Source organism: Eubalaena glacialis, chromosome X (assembly GCF_028564815.1).
Source record: "Eubalaena glacialis isolate mEubGla1 chromosome X, mEubGla1.1.hap2.+ XY, whole genome shotgun sequence".
Lineage (NCBI taxonomy): Eukaryota > Metazoa > Chordata > Mammalia > Artiodactyla > Balaenidae > Eubalaena > Eubalaena glacialis.
In genome coordinates, this window is record NC_083736.1 from 116,736,463 (window position 1) to 116,757,469 (window position 21,007).

Here is a 21,007-nt window from a genome sequence, read left to right on the forward strand (position 1 = left end):
ATACTCAAAGATCTTAAATCCATCTCTGTCCCATTCTGTCCCCAAATTCTCTACTATATACATTTCACTCAAACTACTCTACTACTCATTCACATTCATCTTTCCACTCATGTGATTTTGTTAACATAATTTCCTCTGCATGATATGTCTTTCTCTCATTCTGCATACCTAAATTCAACTTACTGTACAAGGCCTAGTTTAAATGCTTCCTTCACCATGGAAGTTTTCAGATTAACCATCAAGAAGTATTCTCACATTTCTCTGAAATTTTCCTCACATTCCTTTATATGTATCTCCTCCATGGTGTATAGACCATTTTATGGCATATTACAGATGCATATGCACGTGTTTTGTCTTTCCTGTCAGAAGTTTTTAGCATGAACACCATTTCTTTCCCCCTCTGTTTTGAACCACAACTAAAATGAAATCCTCATTGAAGGCAAACTATCATCATCAGTTCGGGTTTCATATCAAATTTACATTTTCACACCACACAGTGCCTTGTCTATGGTCTTGCCTACAATATATATTCAAAAATGTTCTTTGAATGAAAGAATAAAATAAGTGAGTGATTGAACTACATGGCTTGCTTACCCTAACCATATAACTTTTGTGATTTATCACATATTTTCAAAACTTTTTTGTGACTTTTTCTTCAGAATGGAGCAGACTACCTTCTGATAGACATATCTTCCTGTCAAGAGCAACTAGAAGAGAAAGAAAAGTGAAAAATATATTTAAATGGAGTGGAAAATTACTATGACAATACAAGTTTGAATAACTAAGATTCTGGGGATAAAGGAAGAACAAAGAGTTTCCCTTTGAGGTACTTGCCATTTTTTAAAAGCATCAGAGAGACTAGTAAATGAAAGAGAAATCAGTGATTGGTAGGTTGCAGAGATAAACACCTTTCAGCTATCTCATGTAATAAAAGAGCTAAAAATTAGTGTTCCTGCCGGGTCAAGGAAGAACTGCCCTAGAAATCATGCCAATCATACAGTTGAGACCCCTGAAACACTATTCTCTGGTAATATGGAGAAATCAAAAGAAGTCTACTGCTCACAAGGAATGAAACACATTTTAAAAAGATGCTCAATTCTACACTTGATTAAGGTGATCTTTCCCTTCCTTAATTGTCCATTACAGGTAAAAGTAAATGCTCTCTGAAGGAAGAAAACATTCGCCATACTCTTAAATGATGACAACAATTTTAATACAAAAATTATTGCATTAAATACAAAATACTAGGCATACTGGGAAAATGATAAAATGAGCAAAAACAAGGGATAAAAAAAGACAGTAGAAAGCAACATAGAGAGATATAATTATTGGACTTATCAATGTGTACTTTAAGATACAAATGTTACAGTTTCTAAAAAATTTAACAGAAAACTGTAGTCAATAAAAAATTAAATGTAAAATATAAAACTGAGAAAATAAAAACAAAAATTAAGAATCCAATAAATGGGTCTGGTCTCACAGCAGATTAGAAACAACAAAAAGGATGAGTAGTGAGCTTAGAAATAACTCAGCAGATATGATCCCATATATTAGAATCACAGAGAGAAAAAGATTAAAAATATAGAAGAGAACATAATGTATGTAAAAGGCACAGTGAAAAGAGCTAACAAGTATACTCAGAGTCCAGAAGTAGAGAGAGAGAACAGGGCACAATAAATAGTTCAAGATACACCAGTGTAGAACTGTGCCAGTTTTTTAAATAAATCATGAATACAAAAAATATAATAAAAACAATACCTAATTGACATATATACACTAATATGTGTAAAATAGATAACTAACAAGAACCTGCTGTATAGCACAGGGAACTCCACTTCGCTATACAGTAGAAACTAACACAACATTGTAAAACAACTATACCCCAATTAAAAAAATTAAAAATTAAAAAAAACAATACATCATAGACTAAATAAGCACATCATTGACTAAATACAATGAGAACAATCTTAAAATAGAGATAAAATTCACATATCTTTTAAAGGAGCAACAATGAGACATAACTGGCTTCTCAAAGGAAATAAGGTAAAGGAGAAGATAATGCAATGAAACTTCAAATCTAGGGGTCTATACCTAGTCAAAATATTTTTTTGAAATTAAAGTAAAATAAAGAAAATTTCTGAATACAAAAACTGAGAGAATTTTTCAGATAATTTATAGGCCATACTAAAAGAAATGTTGAAAATATAGACATTTTATCATCATAAAGAGCCCTAGGCATAAAAAAGATGCAACAATCCCCAAATTTTACCACTTATTTCTTTATGTAAACTAAAAAAGTACAGATCAACAAAAAATGATAGATGTAAGAAATAAGTTCCCAATCAGAGAGCAAAATTTTAACCTTTCTCAATGATTAATAAAACAAGCACACACAAAAGAGTAATGATGTAGGGACTTCCCTGGTGGTGCAGTGGTTGGGAATCCACCTGCCAATGCATGGGACATGGGTTCGATCCCTGGTCCGGGAGGATCACACATGCTGCGGAGCAACTGAGCCCGTGTGCAATGGCTGCTGAGCCTGTGCTCTGGAGCCTGGGACCCACAATTACTGAACCCCACACGCCTAGAGTCCGTGCTCCGCAACAGGAAAAGCCACCGCAATGGTGGGCCCGTGCACTGCAGTGAGGAGTGGCCCCCGCTTACCGCAACTAGAGAGGGCCCATGTGCGGCAACAAACACCCAATGCAGACAAAAATTAAAATAAATAAATTTAAGAAAAAAGAGTAATGATGCATAAGATGTTGAGACATATCAGAGAATCCTAAATACAAGGAGGAATATACCATAGTCATAGACTAGAAGCTTCAATATTTTAAACATGAAAATTCTCTACAAATAAAGTTATAATTTAAATGAAATCCAAATCAAAGCCTACCAAGTTTTTAGTTGTACAAGTTGGCAAGTTGATTCTAACAGTTTCTATAAATGCGAAGGATCAAGAATAATTGAGATAATCTTTAAAAGATAAACAAAATTGGAAGACTTATAAGATATTAAGAACTACTAAACAACCATATTTATGAAAAATGGTTTTCTATAAAGGTAAACAAAAAGAAAAATCACATTAAGAGTCCCAGAAACAGATCCACATAAAGGAATTTGATTTATATCAAAGGCAAGATGAAACATATTAAACTGGATAAATGACAGTCGTTTCAAACAAGTGGAAAGGATCAATTGGTCATATATATGAAAACAAGGAATACTGACATTTATCTCATACTGTAAAAAATTAATTCTAGATAGATTATGCATATAGATCTGAAAGGTAAAATAACAAAGCCTTGAGGGTATAACATAGTACAGTATCTACATGACTTTAAGTATCAAATATATTCTCAACACAAAGCATAGGGAGAAGAGATCAAGACAGTGGAATAGAAGGACATGGAGCGCACCTCCTCCCACAAATATATTAAAAATACATCTACAAACAGACCAATTCTTACAGAATATATACTGAATGTTGGCAAAAGATCTCATACAACCAAAGTTACAAGAAAGATCACCATATAACTGGATGTGACGAAAGTTTAAAAAAAAAAAAAAAAAGGAAGTGGGATAGGACCTGAGCCCTTGGGAGGGAGCTGTGAAAGAGGAAATGTTCCCTCACACTGGGAACACCCTTCACTAGCTGGGAGATCAGCCAGGCCAGAAAGGGAGCTTCAGAGACTCAGAGGAGAGTACAGCAGACAGATTGCAGCAGACAGAGATCAGTACAGATGGTCCTGGCCACCTCCCTACACTCCCCAGCCTGAGATGCTCATCTGTTGATGTGCATGGGGCTGGGTGCTTAAACATGGACTACAGGAGGCAGACCTGGGGAGAGACTGGGGTTGGCTGTGTGGCAACAGCCTGAAGGGGCTGGACTGTGCTCTGAGCCTCAACTGGGGGTGTAAACAGGAGAGAGCCTGGGTCCTCCATAGAAGCCCCAGCGAGCAAAGTGAGGGGCAGTGCCCTGCCTTAGCAGCCTCAGTCTTGGTGGGCTCACAGTGGGCACAGCTCTGCCTCTACAAACTCTGGGAGTTCATAAGAACCGTCGGGTTGCTCACACGTGGAGCAGGGTTGAAATCTGAGCCGATCCCCAGGGGCCACAGGACTTCGTAACTTCAGAAGCAGAGCTGAAGTCTGAGCAGTATGCTAGTGGCTGTGAGATCCACAGATCTACACGACCTCAGGCAGCTTTGTAAACGCAGCGCCTACTGGACATCTGAGCTGATTAATGGTATTCTCATGACTGGGGCAGGTCTGGAGTTAGCAGCTGTGGGATTTGCTGCATGAGCACATGTAGGCAGGCCCCAGGTCTAGGTTGATGCTGGAGCTCCCACAGTGGGTCCAGGTGTGTGACTATGGTGGTCCTAGTGCTTCACTTCAGCAGATCTGCAACAACGAATCTGCACTGGTGGCTCTGTGAGCAAAGCACCTGAGGGAAACAGAGACCAACCAAATGCCTGCATTCCCATGGTTGAGGCAGGTCCAAGGGCAGTGCCAACAACAGTGTACCCTGTGAACCTGCACAATGGGTGACAGGAAACAGTACAGAGCATATTTCCTCATGGAGAGCTCCAACAGAGGAATATTCAGTGGCTCCTCTGCCAGAGTGAGCACATCAGTCCCTCCTATATCATACAAAAGCTCAGAAACAGATCTGGGGGTTTCTACTCCAAAACTAGCAAGAAGATCATATTACAGGCAGGGCTATGACAAACACAGAGCAAAGAGGAGGCCCCACTCAACATCCAGTGCAGGCTCTGGTAACCACAACAAAAATTACACCCCGTATCAAGGGGATAATGGCGAGCACACACTGAGGAAAGACATTTCAGGCATCCATACTAAAAATACCTTTCACACCAAAAATATTAGACTCACACAGGCAACACAGGGATGTCCTCACATAAAAGCAGCCCTCCAAGAGAACAGTACATAACTGTTTCTACTAAATGCATAGAGTCAGAGAAATCTAAGTAAAATGAAGAAGCAGAGGAACCACTCCAAATTAAAAGATCAAAATAATTCCCTTGAAAGAACAAACAATGAAACAGATCTGTCCAGTCTATTGCACCCTGAGTACAAAAAGGAGGTAATAAAAATACTGAAAGAATTAAGAAAGCCTATCGATAGAAATGCACATTCCTGTAAAAAGGAACTAAAAACTATAAGGAGGAGCCAATTAAAGTTAGAAAACTCATTTGCTGAGATGAAAGCTGAGCTAAAGGCAACAAATAGCAAACTAAATAATGCAGAAGAATGAATAAGTGATCTGGAAGACAGAATAATGGAAATCACCCAATCAGAACAGCAGACAGAAATACATATTTAAAAAAAAACGAAAGCAGCATACAACACCTACAGGATAATATAATGTGTGGCAATCTATGCATAATAGGGATCCCAGAAGGAGAAGGAAGAAAAAAGGGGATCAAACATGTATTTTAAGAAATTATGGCTGAAAACTTCCCAATCCTAAAGAAGGAAACAGATATTCAAGTACAGGAAACACAGAGGGTTCCAAACAAGATGAACCTAGACCTACATTAAGACATGTTATAATTAAAATACCAAAAATTAAAGAGAAGATTCTAAAGGCAGCAACAGTAAAACAAAGAGCTAATTACAAAGGAATCCCCATAATGCTATCAGCTGATTTGTGTACAGAAATGTTGCAGGGCAGAAGGGAGTGGCAAGATGTATTCAAAGTACTGAAAGGGAAAAACAGCACTGAGGATACTCTATGCAGCAAGATTATCATTTAGAACAGAAAAAAAGACAAAGAATTTCTCAGACAAGCAAAAACCAAAACAATACAGCAATACTACACCTATCCTAAAAGAAATACTGACAGGTATTCTCTAAATAGAAAAGAAGCAAGAATCTATAAAAGAGAGAAAACCACAATTGGAAAGTAAATCACTTAAATAAAGGCAGCCCATACATTTTTTAAAATTTAAAAAAACTTTTGTGAAAGTGATGATAACTACAATGAACAATAAAAGGATAAACAAGAAGATGCAAAGGAGGACATCAAAATCATAAAGTCTGAAGGAGAGAAGTAAAAAAAAAATGAAGGGTTTTTTTAAAAAGTGTTTGAGCCTATATGACTACCAGTCTAAAGCAAAGAGATATAGTAATGGGTTAAAAGGTTCAAAAATCAGGATAGCTACAAAACAAAAACATACAATAGATTCTCAAAAAACCAAAAAGAACTCAAGCAAAATAAAAAAGAAAACCATCAAACCACAAAAGGAAAAACAAAAAGAAAAAGAAAGTAACAAAGAAAAAATCAACTGGAAGAAAAGGTCTAAAGTGGCAATAAATACATATCTATCAATAGTTACCTTAAATGTAAATGGACTAAATGCTCCAATCAAAAGACACAGAGTGGCAGATTGGAGGGGGAAAAAAAGAAAAACAAGAGCCTATAATATGCTGCCTACAAGAGGCCCACTTGAGGGCAAAAGACACATACAGAATGAAACTGAGGGGATGGAAAAATGGTGTTTCATGCAAATAGAAATAATAAGACAACCAGGGTAGCAATACTCATATCAGACAAAATAACTTTAAAACAAATGCCGTAACGAAAGATAAAGAAGAACACTATAAAGGGGGAAACTCCAAGATCACGGAGGACTAAGACGTGGAGCTCCTCCCCACAAATACATCAAAAATACATCTACATGTGGAACAACTCCAAGAGAACACCGACTGAACGCTGGCAGAAGACCTCAGACTTCTCAAAAGGCAAGAAAAACCCCACATACAAAAGTAAAAGGGCAAAAGTAAAAGGAAAAACAGAGACAAAAGAATAGAGATTGGACCTGCACCTCTGGGAGGGAGCTGCAAAGGACAAAAAGTTTCCACACACTAGGAAGCCCCTTCACTGGTGGAGATAGGGGGTGGGCAGGGGGAAAGCTTCGGAGCCATGGAAGAGAATGCAGCAAGAGGGGTGCAGAGGGCAAAATGGAGAGATTCCCGCACAGAGGATCAGGGCTGACCAGCACTCACCAGACTGAGAGGCTTGTCTGCTCACCCACCAGGGTGGGTGGGGGCTGGGAGCTGTGGCTCAAGCTTCAGAGATCAGACCCCAGGGAGAGGACTGGGGTTGGCTGCATGAACACAGCCTGAAGGGGGCTAGTGCACCACAGCTAGCTGGGAGGGAGTCCGGGAAAAAGTCTGGACCGGCTGAAGAGGCAAGAGACCATTGTTTCGGGGTGTGCGAGGAGAGGGGATTCCTTCCCGGTGTGCCCACAGAAGGCAGAGCACTGCCTAAGCAAGCTCCAGATATGGGCGTGAGCTGCAGCTATCAGCTCGGACCCCAGAGACGGGCATGAAACGCTAACGCTGCTGCTGCTGCCACCAAGAATCCTGTGTGCACGAACAGGTCACTATCCACATACCACCCCCTTGGGAGCCTATGCAGTCTGCCACAGCCAGGGTCCTGTGATCCAGGACAACTTCCCCAGGAGAACACATGGTGCACCTCAGGCTGTTGCAACGTCACCGCGGACTCTGCTGCCATAGGCTCAACCCGCTTTCCAATTATGACTACCATACCCCTCCCTCCCATGGCCTGAGGCCTGAGTGAGCAAGAGCACCCTAATCAGCTGCTGCTTTAACCCCCTCCTGTCTGGGCAGGGAGCAGATGCCTGAGGGCGACCTACATGCAGAGGTGGGGTAAAAACCAAAGCTGGACCCCAGGAGCTGTGTGAAAAAAGAAGAGAAAGGAAAATTTCTCTGTACAGCCTCAGGAGCAGAGGATTAAATCCACACAATCAACCAGATGTACCCTGCAACTCTGGAATACCTGAATAGACAACAAATCATCCCCAAATTGAGGCGGTAGACTTTGGGAGCAAGTGTAGACTTGGGGTTTGCTGTATGCGACTGATTTGTTTCTGATTTTTATGTTTATCTTAGTATAGTTTTTAGCGCTTCTTATAATTGGTGGATTTGTTTATTGTTTTGGTTGCTCTCTTCTTTTCTTTAATATTTTTTTTCTTTTAATAACTTTTTTTCTTTCTTTTTTTCTCCCTTTTCTTCTGAGCTGTGGGGCTGACAGGGTCTTGATGCTCCGACCTGGTATCAGGCCTGAGATTCTGAGTTGGGAGAGCTTAGTTCAGGACACTGGACCACTAGAGACCACCTGGCCTCACGTAATATGAATCAGCGAGAGCTCTCCCAGAGATCTCCAATTCAATGCAAAGACCCACCTCCACCCAACGGCCAGAAAGTTCTGGTGCTGGATGCCCCATGCCAAAAAACTAGCAAGACAGGAACACAACCGCACCCATTAGCAGAGAGGCTAAATAAAATCATACTAAGTTCACAGACATCCCAAAACGCACCACTGGACTCAGCCCTGCCCACCAGAAAGAACAGATCCGGCCCCACCTACCAGAACACAGGCACCAGTCCCTGCCACCAGGAAGCCTACAAAAGCCACTGAACCAACCTCACCCTCTGGGGGCAGACACAAAAAACAATGGGAACTACGAATATGCAGCCTGAGAAAATGAGACACCAAACACAGTAAATTAAGCAAAATGAGAAGACAGAGAAACACACAGCAGATGAAGGAGCAAGGTAAAAACCCACCAGAGCAAACAAATGAAGAGGAAATAGGCGGTCTACCTGAAAAAGAATTCAGAGTAATGACAGTAAAGATGATCCAAAATCTTGGAAATAGAATGGAGAAAATACAAGAAACGTTTAACAAGGACCTAGAAGAACTAAAGAGCAAACAAACAATGATGAACAATACAATAAACGAAATTAAAAATACTGTAGAAGGAATCAATAGCAGAATAACTGAGGCAGAAGAACGGATAAGTGACCTGGAAGATAAAATAGTGGAAATAACTAACACAGAGCAGAAAAAAGAAAAAAAAATGAAAAGAATTGAGAACAGTCTCAGAGACTTCTGGGATAATATTAAATGCACCAACATTTGAATTATAGGGGTCCCAGAAGAAGAAGAGAAAAAGAAAGGGTCTGGGGCTTCCCTGGTGGCGCAGTGGTTGAGAATCCGCCTGCCAATGCAGGGGACACGAGTTCGAGCCCTGGTCCCGGAAGATCCCACATGCCGCGTAGCAGCTGGGCCTGTGAGCCACAATTACTGAGCCTGAGCGTCTGGAGCCTGTGCTCCGCAACAAGAGAGGCCGCGATAGTGAGAGGCCCGCGCACTGCGATGAAGAGTGGCCCCCACTTGCCACAACCGGAGAAAGCCCTCGCGTAGAAACGAAGACCGAACACAGCCATAAATAAATAAAAATTAAAAAAAAAAAAAAAAAAAAAAAAAAAAAGAAAGGGTCTGAGAAAATAACTGAAGAGATTATAGTTGAAAACTACCCTAATATGGGAAAGGAAAGAGTCAATCAAGTCCAGGAAGCGCAGAGAGTCCCAAAGAGGGTAAATCCAAGGAGAAACATGCCAAGACACATATTAATCAAACTATCAAAAATTAAATACAAAGAAAAAATACTAAAAGAAGCAAGGAAAAAGCAACAAATAACATACAAGGGAATCCCCATAAGGTTAAAAGCTGATCTTGCAGCAGAAACTCTGCAAGCCAGAAGGGAGTGGCAGGACATATTTACAGTGATGAAAGAGAAAGACCTACAAGCAAGATTACTCTCCCCAGCAAGGATCTCATTCAGAGTTGATGGAGAAATTAAAAATTTAACAGACAAGCAAAAGCTAAGAGAATTCAGCACCACCAAACCAGCTTTACAACAAATGCTATAGGAACTTCTCTAGACAGGAAACACAAGAGAAGGAAAAGACCTACAATAACAAACCCAAAACAATTAAGAAAATGGTAATAAGAACATACATATCGATAATTACCTTAAATGTAAATGGATTAAATGCTCCAACCAAAAGACACAGACTGGCTGAATGGATACAAAAACAAGACTCGTATATGTGCTGTCTACAAGAGACCCAATTCAGACCTAGGGACACATATAGACTGAAAGTGAGGGGATGGAAAAAGATATTCCATGCAAATGGAAATCAAAAGAAAGCTGGAGTAGCAATTCTCATATCAGATAAAACAGACTTTAAAACAAAGACTATTACAAGAGACAAAGAAGGACAGTACATAATAATCAAGAGATCAATCCAAGAAGAAGATATAACAATTGTAAATATTTATGCACCCAACATAGGAGCACCTCAATACATAAGGCAAATACTAACAGCCATAAAAGGGGAAACTGACAGTAACACAATCATAGTAGGGGACTTCAACACCCCACTTTCACCAATGGACAGATCATGCAAAATGAAAATAAATAAGGAAACACAAGCTTTAAATGATACATTAGACAAGATGGACTTAATTGATATTTATACGACATTCCATCCAAAAACAACAGAATACACTTTCTTCTCAAGTGCTCATGGAACATTCTACAGGATAGATCATACCTTGGGTCACAAATCAGGCCATGGTAAATTTAAGAAAATTGAAATCATATCAAGTATCTTTTCAGACCACAACGGTATGAGACAAGATATCAATTACAGGAAAAAAATGTAAAAAATACAAACACATGGAGGCTAAGCAATATGCTACTAAATAACCAAGAGATTACTGAAAAAATCAAAGAAGAAATAAAAAATACTTAGAAACAAATGACAATGAAAATACAGTAACCCAAAACCTATGGGATGCAGCAAAACAGTTCTAAGAGGGAAGTTTATAGCAATACAAGCCTACCTAAAGAAACAAGAAAATCTCAAACAACCTAACCTCACACCTAGAGCAATTAGAGAAAGAACCACCAAAAAAAAAAAAAATCAAAGGTAGCAGAGGGAAGAAATTATAAAGATCAGATCAGAAATAAATGAAAAAGAAATGAAGGAAACAACAGCAAAGATCAATAAAACTAAAATCTGGTTCTTTGGGAAGATAAACAAAATTCATAAACCATTAGCCAGACTCATGAAGAAAAAAAGGGAGAAGACTCAAATCAACAGAATTAGAAACGAAAAAGGACAAGTAACAACTGACATTGCAGAAATACAAAGGATCATGAGAGAATAATACAAGTAACAATATGCCAATAAAATGGACAACCTGGAAGAAATGGACAGATTCTTAGAGGAGCACAACATTCTGAGACTGAACCAGGAAGAAATAGAAAATATAAACAGACCAATCACAAGCACTGAAATTGAAACTGTGATTAAAAATCTTCCAACAAACAAAAGCCCAGGACCAGATGGCTTCACAGGAGAATTCTATCAAACATTTTGAGAAGAGCTAACACCTATCCTTCTCAAGCTCTTCCAAAATATAGCAGAGAGAGGAACACTCCCAAACTGACTCTACAAGGCCACCATCACGCTGATACCAAAACCAGACAAAGATGTCACAAAAAAAGAAAATTTCAGCCCAATATCACTGATGAACACAGATGCAAAAATTCTCAACAAAATACTAGCAAACAGAATCCAACAGCACATTAAAAAGATCATACACCATGCTCAAGTGGGGTTTAATGCAAGGATTCTTCATATGTGCAAATCAATCAATGTGGTACACCATATTAACAAACTGAAGGATAAAAACCATATAATAATCTCTATAGATGCAAAAAAAGCTTTTGACAAAATTGAACACCCATTTATGATAAAAACTCTCCAGAATGTAGGTATAGAGGGAAACTACCTCAAAATAATAAAGACCATATAGGACAAGCTCACAGCCAACATCTTTCTCAATGGTGAAAAACTGAAACGATTGCCCCTAAGATCAGGAAAAAGACAAGGTTGCCCACTCTCACCACTATTATTCAACATAGTTTTGGAAGTTTTAGCCACAGCAATCAGAGAAGAAAACGAAATAAAGGGAATCCAAATGGGAAAAGAAGAAGTAAAACTGTCACTGTTTGCAGATGACATGATATGATACATAGAGAATCCTATAGATGCTAGCAGAAAACTACTAGAGCTAATCAATGAATCTGGCAAAGTAGCAGGATAAAAATTAATGCACAGAAATCTCATGCATTCCTATACACTAATGACGAAAAATCTGAAAGAGAAATTAAGGAAACACTCCCATTTATCACTGCAACAAAAAGAATAAAATACCTAGGAATAAACCTACCTAAGGAGACAAAAGACCTGTATTCAGAAAACTATGAGACACTGAAGAAAGAAATTAAAGATGATACACACAGATGGAGAGATATACCATGTTCTTGGATTGGAAGAATCAACATTATGAAAATGACTATACTACCCAAAGCAAACTTCAGATACAGTGCAATCCCTATCAAATGACCAATGGCATTTTTCACAGAACTAGAACAAAAAATTTCACAATTTGTATGGAAACACAAAAGACCCAGAATAGCCAAAGCAATCTTGAGAACGAAAAACGGAGCTGGAGGAATCAGGCTCCCTGACTTCAGACTCTACTAGAAAGCTACAGTAATCAAGAGAGTACGGTACTGGCACAAAAGCAGAATCATAGATCAATAGAACAGGATAGAAAACCCAGAGATAAACCCACGCACATATGGTCACCTTATCTTTGATAAAGGAGGCAAGAATATACAATGGAGAAAAGACAGCCTCTTCAATAAGTGGTGCTGGGAAAACTGGACAGCTACATGTAAAAGAATGAAATTAGAACACTCCCTAACACCATACACAAAAATAAACTCAAAATGGATTAAAGACCTAAATGTAAGGCCATACACTATAAAAGTCTTAGAGGAAATTAAAACTTAAAGAACTAAAAGTAGAACTACCATATGACCCAGCAATCCCACTACTGGTCATACACCCTGAGAAAACCATAATTCAAAAAGAGTCATGTACCACAATGTTCACTGCAGCTCTATTTACAATAGCCAGGATATGGAAGCAACCTAACTGTCCATCAACAGAAGAATGCATAAAGAAGATGTGGCACATATATACAATGGAATATTACTCAGCCATAAAAAGAAACGAAATTGAACTATTTGTAGTGAGGTGGATGGACTTAGAGTCTATCAAATAGAGTGAAGTAAGTCAGAAAGATAAAAACAAATACCATATGCTAACACATATATATGGAATCTAGAAAAAAAGATGGTTCTGATGAACATAGGGGCAGGACAGGAATAAAGACACAGATGTAGAGAACGGACTTGAGGACATTGGGATGAGGAAGTGTAAGCTGAGATGAAGTGAGAGAGTAGCACTGACATATATATACTACCAAATGTAAAATAGATAGCTAGTGGGAAGCTGCCACATAGCACATGGAGAGCAGCTCGGTGCTTTGTGACCACCTAGAGGGGCGGGATAGGGAGGCTGAGAGGGAGATGCAAGAGGGAGGGAATATGGGGATATATGTATACATATAGTTGATTCACTTTGTTATACAGCAGAAACTAACACAACATTGTAAAGTAATTATACTCCAATAAAGATGTTAAAAAAATTTGTTTAATGAAAAATAAAAAATAATTTTAAAAGTAAAAAATAAAAATAAATTAAAAAAATTTTTAAAAGATAAACAATGAGGACCTACTGTGTAGCATAGGGAACTATATTTAATATCTTGTAATAAACCATAATGGAAAAAATATGTAAAAGAATATATACATATGTATGTATAAATGAATCACTTTGCTATACACCAGAAACTAACACAATATTGTAAAGCAACTGTACATCAATAAGATAAATAAATAATTAAAAGAAAGAAGAACAATATATAATGATAAAAGAATCAATAAAAGAAGAGGATATTACACTTGTTAACATATATGCAACCAATATAGGAGTACCTAAATACAGAAAACTAATACTAAATTGACATAAAGGGAGAAAGTGATGGGAATCTAGTAATAGTAGGAGACAGTAACACCCAATTGACATCGATGGACAGACCTTCCAGACAGAAAAACAATAAGGCAACAGAGATCTTAAATGATACAATAGAACCATTAGATTTAATTGATAAATTTTCAGAACAATTACATCCAAAAAAAAAAACCCCACAAAATACACATTCTTTTCAAGTGTACAAGGAACATTCTCTAGGACAGATCACATACTAGAGCACAAAACAAGCCTCAACAAATTTAAGAAGAGAAAAATTATTTCCAGCATCTTTTCTGACCACAATGGCATGAAACTAGAAACCAACCACAGAAAGAGAAACGAGAAAAAAACGGAGACTAAATAACATGCTACAAAAACATCAATGAGTCAATGAAGAAATCAAAGTGAATATTTAAAAGAATACTTTGAGAAAAATGACAATGAAAACAAAACCATACAAAATCTATGGGATGCAGCAAAAGAAGTCCTCAGAGGGAAGTTCATAGCCATACAGGACTTCCTCAAACAACAAGAAAACTTTCAAACAATCTAACATACGACCTAAAATAATTAGGAAAAGAATAACAAACAAAACCTAAAGTCAGCAAAAGGAAGGAAATAATAAAGTTCAGAGAGGAAATAGATAAAATAGAGATTAAAAAAACAGAATAAATTAATAAACCCAAAAGCTGGTATTTCAAAAGGGTAAACAAAATTGACAAACCTCTGGCCAGACTCACCAAGACGAAAAGAGGACACAAATAAATGAAGTAAGAAATGAAAGAGGAGAAATAACACCAGATACTGCAGAAATGTAAAAACCCATAAGAGAATACAATGAATAATTATATGCTAACCAATTACACAACCTAGAAGAAATGCAAAGTTTCTAGAAATATTCAGCCCACCAAAACTGAATCAAGAAGATATAGATAATCTGAACAGATCCATCACTAGAAATGAAATGTAATATAAAAAGAAAAAAGCTGCCTACAAACAAAATTCCAGGACCAGATGCCTTCATGGGAAAATTCTACCAAACATACAAAGAAGAAATTCTACTGATCCTTCTCAAAGTCTTCCAAAATACTGAAGAGGAGGGAACACTCCAAAAGTCATTCTATAAAGCCACCATCAACCTGATACCAAAACAAGAAACAAGACAAAGACAAGACGATAAAAGAAAATTACAGGCCAATATCTTTGATGAATATAGATACAAAAATTCTCAACAAAATATTAGCAAACTGAATCCAACAGCACATAAAAAAGATTATACATCATGATCAAGTTGGATTCATCCCAGGGTCACAAGGATGGTTCAACATATGCAAATCAATCAATGTGACAGAGTACATCATAAACAGAAAAGAGAAAAAACACAGGATTATCTCAATAGATGCAGAAAAATCATTTGATAAAATTCAACATGAATTCATGATTAAAAAGTCTTACCAATGTGGGTATAGAGGGAACTTATTTCAACATAATCAAAGCTATTTATGACAAACCCACAGCAAACATAATACTCAACAAGGAAAAGCTGAAAGCCTTCCTGCTAAAATCTGGAACAACACAACGATGCTCACTCTCACCACTTCTATTCAAAATAGAATTGGAAATCCTAGTCACAGCAATCAGACAAGAAAAAGAAATAAAATGTATCCAAATTGTAAGGGAAGAGGTAAAATTGTCCTTATATGCAGATGATATGGCACTATATATAGAAAACCCTAGAGCCTCCACACAAAACCTACTAGAACTGATAAATGAATTCAGCAAGGTAGCAGGATAAAAAATTAACATACAGAAATTTGTTGCATTTCTTTACACTAACAATGACATATCAGAAAGTTTTTAAAAAATCCCTTTTAAAATTGCATCAAAAAAATAAAACATTTAGGAATAAATCTGACCAAGGAGATGAAAGACATTCTGAGAGCTAAAAAACATTGATAAAGGAAATTGAAGATGATACAAAGAAATGGAAATAAATCCCATTTTCTTGGATTAGAAGAATTACTATTGTTAAAATGACCATATCACCCATAGCAATATATAGATTTAATGTGACCCCTATCAAACCACCCATGACATTGTTCACAGAACTAGAACAAATAGTCCTGAAATTTATATGGAACCATAAAAGACCCATAATTGCTAAAGCAATCCTGAAGAAAAAGAACAAAGCTGGAGGCATAACCCTCCCAGACTTCAGAAAATACTACAAACTACAGTAATCAAAACATCATGGTATTGGCACAAAAACAGACATATGGAGCAATGGGACAGAATAAACCTACACATCTACGGCCAATTAATCTTTGACAAAGGAGGCAGGAATATACAATGGAGAAAAGACAGTCTCTTCAGCAAGTGGTGCAGGGAAAGCTGGACAGCTACATGTAAATCAATGACATTAGAACACTCCCTCACACCCTACACAAAAATAAACTCAAAATGGCTTAAAGACTTAAATATAAGACAGGACACCATAAAACTCCTATAAGAGAACAGAGGCGAAACATTCTCTGACATAAATCATACCAGTATTTTCTTAGGTCAGTTTCCCAAGGCAACAGAAATAAAAGCAAAATTAAACAAATGGGACCTAATCAAACTTATAATCTTTTGCATAGCAAAGGAGACCATAAACAAAACAAAAAGACAACCTTCAGACTGGTAGAAAATATTTGCAAATGATGTGACCAAAAAAGGCTTAATTTTCAGAATATACAAAGAGCTCATACAAATCAATAACCAAAAAAAAGACGACCCAATCAAAAAATAGGCAGAAGATCTAAATAGACATTTCTCCAAAGAAGATATATAGATGGCCAATAGGCAAAAGAAAAGATGCTCAACATCACTAATTATTAGAGAAATACAAACCACAATGAGGTACAACCTCACACCACTTAGAATGGCCATCATTAACAAGTTTACAAATAACAAATGCTGGAGAGGGTGTGGAGAAAAGGGAACCCTCCTACACTGTTGATGGGAATGTGAATTGGTGCAGCCACTATGGAAAACAGTATGGAGGTTCCTTTAAAAACTAAAAATAGAGTTGCCATATGATCCACAATCACACTCCTGGGCATATATACAGAAAAAACTATAATTCGAATACATACATGCATTCCAGTGTTCACAGTAGCAGTATTTACAATAGCCAAGACATGGAAGCAACCTAAACTTCCATTGACAGATGAATGAAAAAGTTGTGTGTGTGTGTGTATATATGTATGTGTATATATATATATATATATATATATATATATATACACACACACACACACACACCAGAATATTACTCAGCCATAAAAAAGAATGAAATTATGCCATTTGCAGCAATATGGACGGACCTAGAGATTATCATAATAAGTGAAGTAAGTCAGAAAGAGAAAGACAAATACCATATGATATCACTTATATATGGAATCTACAATATGATACAAGTGAACTTATCAACAAAACAGAAACAGACTCACAGACATAGAAAACAAACTTACGGTTACCAAAGGGAAAAGGGGGTACGTGAGGGATAAATTAGGTGATTCGGATTAACATATACACACCACTGTATATAAAATAGACAACTAACAAAGACCTACTTTATAGCACAGGAAACTATGCTCAATATTTTGTAATAACCTATAAGGGAAAAGAATCTGAAAAAGAATACATATATATATTTATTTTTATATATATGTAAAACTAAATCACTTTGCTGTACAACAGAAACAAATACAACATTGTAAATCAACTATACTTCAATATAAAAATTTAAAAAAAGAAAGAAAGCATAAATTTTAGGGCCAGGCATAAAGGAAATATTGATAATCTGGACTATATTAACACTAAAAACAACTTATTCATAAAAAACACCATTAAGAGGGTGAAAATGCAACCCACCGTGTGTGAAGAGAGATTTGCAATTCTTTTATCATATTAAAGACTCATATGCAAAATATATTAAAAACTCCTATAAAGTACTATGAAAAAGACGGACAACCCAATAGAAAAGTGAACATACATATGGCTAGTAAACAGATGAAAACACTCGAATTCATTAGTACGGAATGAAATGCAAATTAAAACTCCAAAGGGATACCATTACACACATATACCATAGTGGATGTAACTAAAAAACTGCTATGGTGGTATCTCAAATAATCTAAAACAGAATTACCATATGATCCAGCAATTCTACTTCTAGGTATATACCCAAAGAATTGAAGGCAGGAATTCAAACCCATGTTCATAGCAACATTATTCACAAAGGCCATAAGATAGAAACAACCCAAATATCCACTGATGGATGAATGGATAGACAAATTGTGGTATATACATACAATGGAATATTAAAAAGGAATGAACCCTTATAAAGGAATGAAATTCTGATAAATACTACAATATGGATGAATATTTAAATCATTATGCTTAGTGAATTAAGCCAGACACAAAAGGACAAATATTATATGATTCCACTTATCTGAAGTATCTAGAACAGTCAAATTTATACAGATAGAAAGTAGGATAGCAGTTACCAGAAGCTAGCACAAGAGGGAACTGTGGAGTTATAGTTTGATAGGTACAGAGTTTCAGTTTGGGATGATGAAAATATTCTGGATACAGATAGTACTGATGGTTGCAAAACAATGTGGATATACTTAATGCCACTGAATTGTATATTTAAGTTTTTTAAATGGTGAAATATGTTATATATATATTGTATCAAATTTAAAAAGTAATTTTAAAAAAGATTTCAAATACAAAATGTTGAGGAGAATACAGAGCAACTGGGAACTCTCATACACTGCTTGTGGAAATATAAATTGGCTGTTCAGAATGGTCATCATCAAAAAAATCTACAAATAAATGCTGGAGAGGGTGTGGAGAAAAGGGAACCCTTTTGCACTGTTGGTGGGAACGTAAATTGATACAGCCACTATGGAGAACAGTATGGAGGTTCCTTAAAAAACTAAAACTAGAACTACCATACAACCCAGCAATCACACTACTGGGCATACATCCTGAGAAAACCATAATTCAAAAAGAGACATGTACCACAGTGTTCACTGCAGCACTGTTTACAATAGCCAGGACATGGAAGCAACCTAAGTGTCCGTCGACAGATGAATGGATAAAGAAGATGTGGCACATATATACAATGGAATATTACTCAGCCATAAAAAGAAATGAAATTGAACTATTTGTAGTGAGGTGGACGGACCTAGAGTCTGTCATACAGAGTGAAGTACGTCAGAAAGAGAAAAACAAATACCATATGCTAACGCATATATATGGAGTCTAAAAAAAAAGTTTCTTATGAACCTAGGGGCAGGACAGGAATAAAGACACAGATGTAGAGAATGGACTTGAGAACAAGGGGAGGGGGAAGGGTAAGCTGGGATGAAGTGAGAGAATAACACTAACATATATATACTGGCAAATGTAAAATAGACAGCTGGTGGGAAGCAGCTGCATAGCACAGGGAGATCAGCTGGGTGCTTTGTGTCCACCTAGAGGGGTGGGATAGGGACAGTGGGAGGGAGACGCAAGACAGAGGGGATATAGGGATATATGTATATGTATAGCTGATTCACTTTGTTATACAGCAGAAACTAACAACATTGCAAAGCAATTATACTCCAATAAAGATGTTAATAAATAAATAAATAAATAAATAACTTAGCCTATTCTTGCTAAAAAAAAAAAAAATTTGGCATAATCACTTCAGAAAGTTTTTGGCAATATTTGTGAAAGCTGAACATAGGCATTCTCTACGACCCAGAAATTCTACAATTAGGTCCATACACAACATTTAAAAAGCACTGCTATCTACTGCTATCTACTAAAATGGATGCATCTCACATACAGTGTTGAACAAAACAGTATATATTGCATTGTTCCATTTATTTAAAGTTAAAAAATAAGCAAAAATTATCTCTGGCATTAGAAGTCAAGAAGTCAAACTAGTGGCTAACTTGAGGTAGAGGGGGAGGAATGAGTGGGGGCATGAGTGGTCTTTTGGGGTGCTGGAAATACTCGGTTTCTTAATTTAAGTGCTGGTTACTTTCAGAAAATTCATGGAGCTCTACACTTATGCCTTCTGTACATTTCTGTTTATATGCTGTACTTCAATAAAAATGTTTCTTAAAAATCAATCATCTGGCATTCTGAACATTCCAAAATGTAATCTGAACATTTCCTTTCATCTACCCAATCATATAACAGAACAAAGGAGGCTTTCTAGAATTCTTTCCTCAATGGAAATGGTTGAAATAGGCCAAAGCAAAATCACTTGAAAACCAATCTATTTTCTAACTTTGGAAAGTAAGTAGCAGATTTTACATGCCTGTGTGCTTAGCCACTCACACTTGATCCTAAGCAATATTACAAGGGCATCTTATCTCAGTTGGCAATAAACTATCAAATCGGTATGTGATCCATTTGTGATGGAACTTCAGTCAGTCACAAAATAAATCTGATGCATACATATGTGTGTTTGTGTGTGTGTGTGTGCGTGTGCACGCATGCTGGAATATGGGGAATGATAATCAGGAACAAGGAAGCTAAACCACTTTAAGCCTCCAAGTTTACATAAAGGTTTATAAAACTTGTAAGGGTAAAAACCGTGGGCATTTATTTTGTAAACATCAAGTGACAGAAATTTTGTGTGATAGAAGTTATTCAACCCCAACCCAATTTAATTGTTTTTGCTTTTCTACAAATTTTTGTTCAGAAAATTACACAAGTATTTCTGTGAAATTCATGGCTATGTATTTCAGAGCTATCCTCATCTGAAATTAAATTATCACAGGGCCTTCTTCCTAACCTAAACTCTCTTAAGTAATCCAGAAATACTAAAGCAAAAATGGAGTGAAAAAAATTTTTTAAAGGTGGGAAGGAGAATAATTGAGAGAGGAAAAGTGGGAAATAAAGACAAAGAAAATGAACAGAAGAGGTCAAGAGGAAGAGAAGAGAAATAAGGAGAATTGAGAGAAAAGAAATGAGAGAAGAAATAAGGAGAAACAATCAAAGAAGTGGGAAAAGAATAAAATAGAGGAGAGACCAGTGGAAAGTAAATAGCCAGAAATCTGGATGTCAAATAAGGGAAACACAAAATAAACTGCAAAGTAAA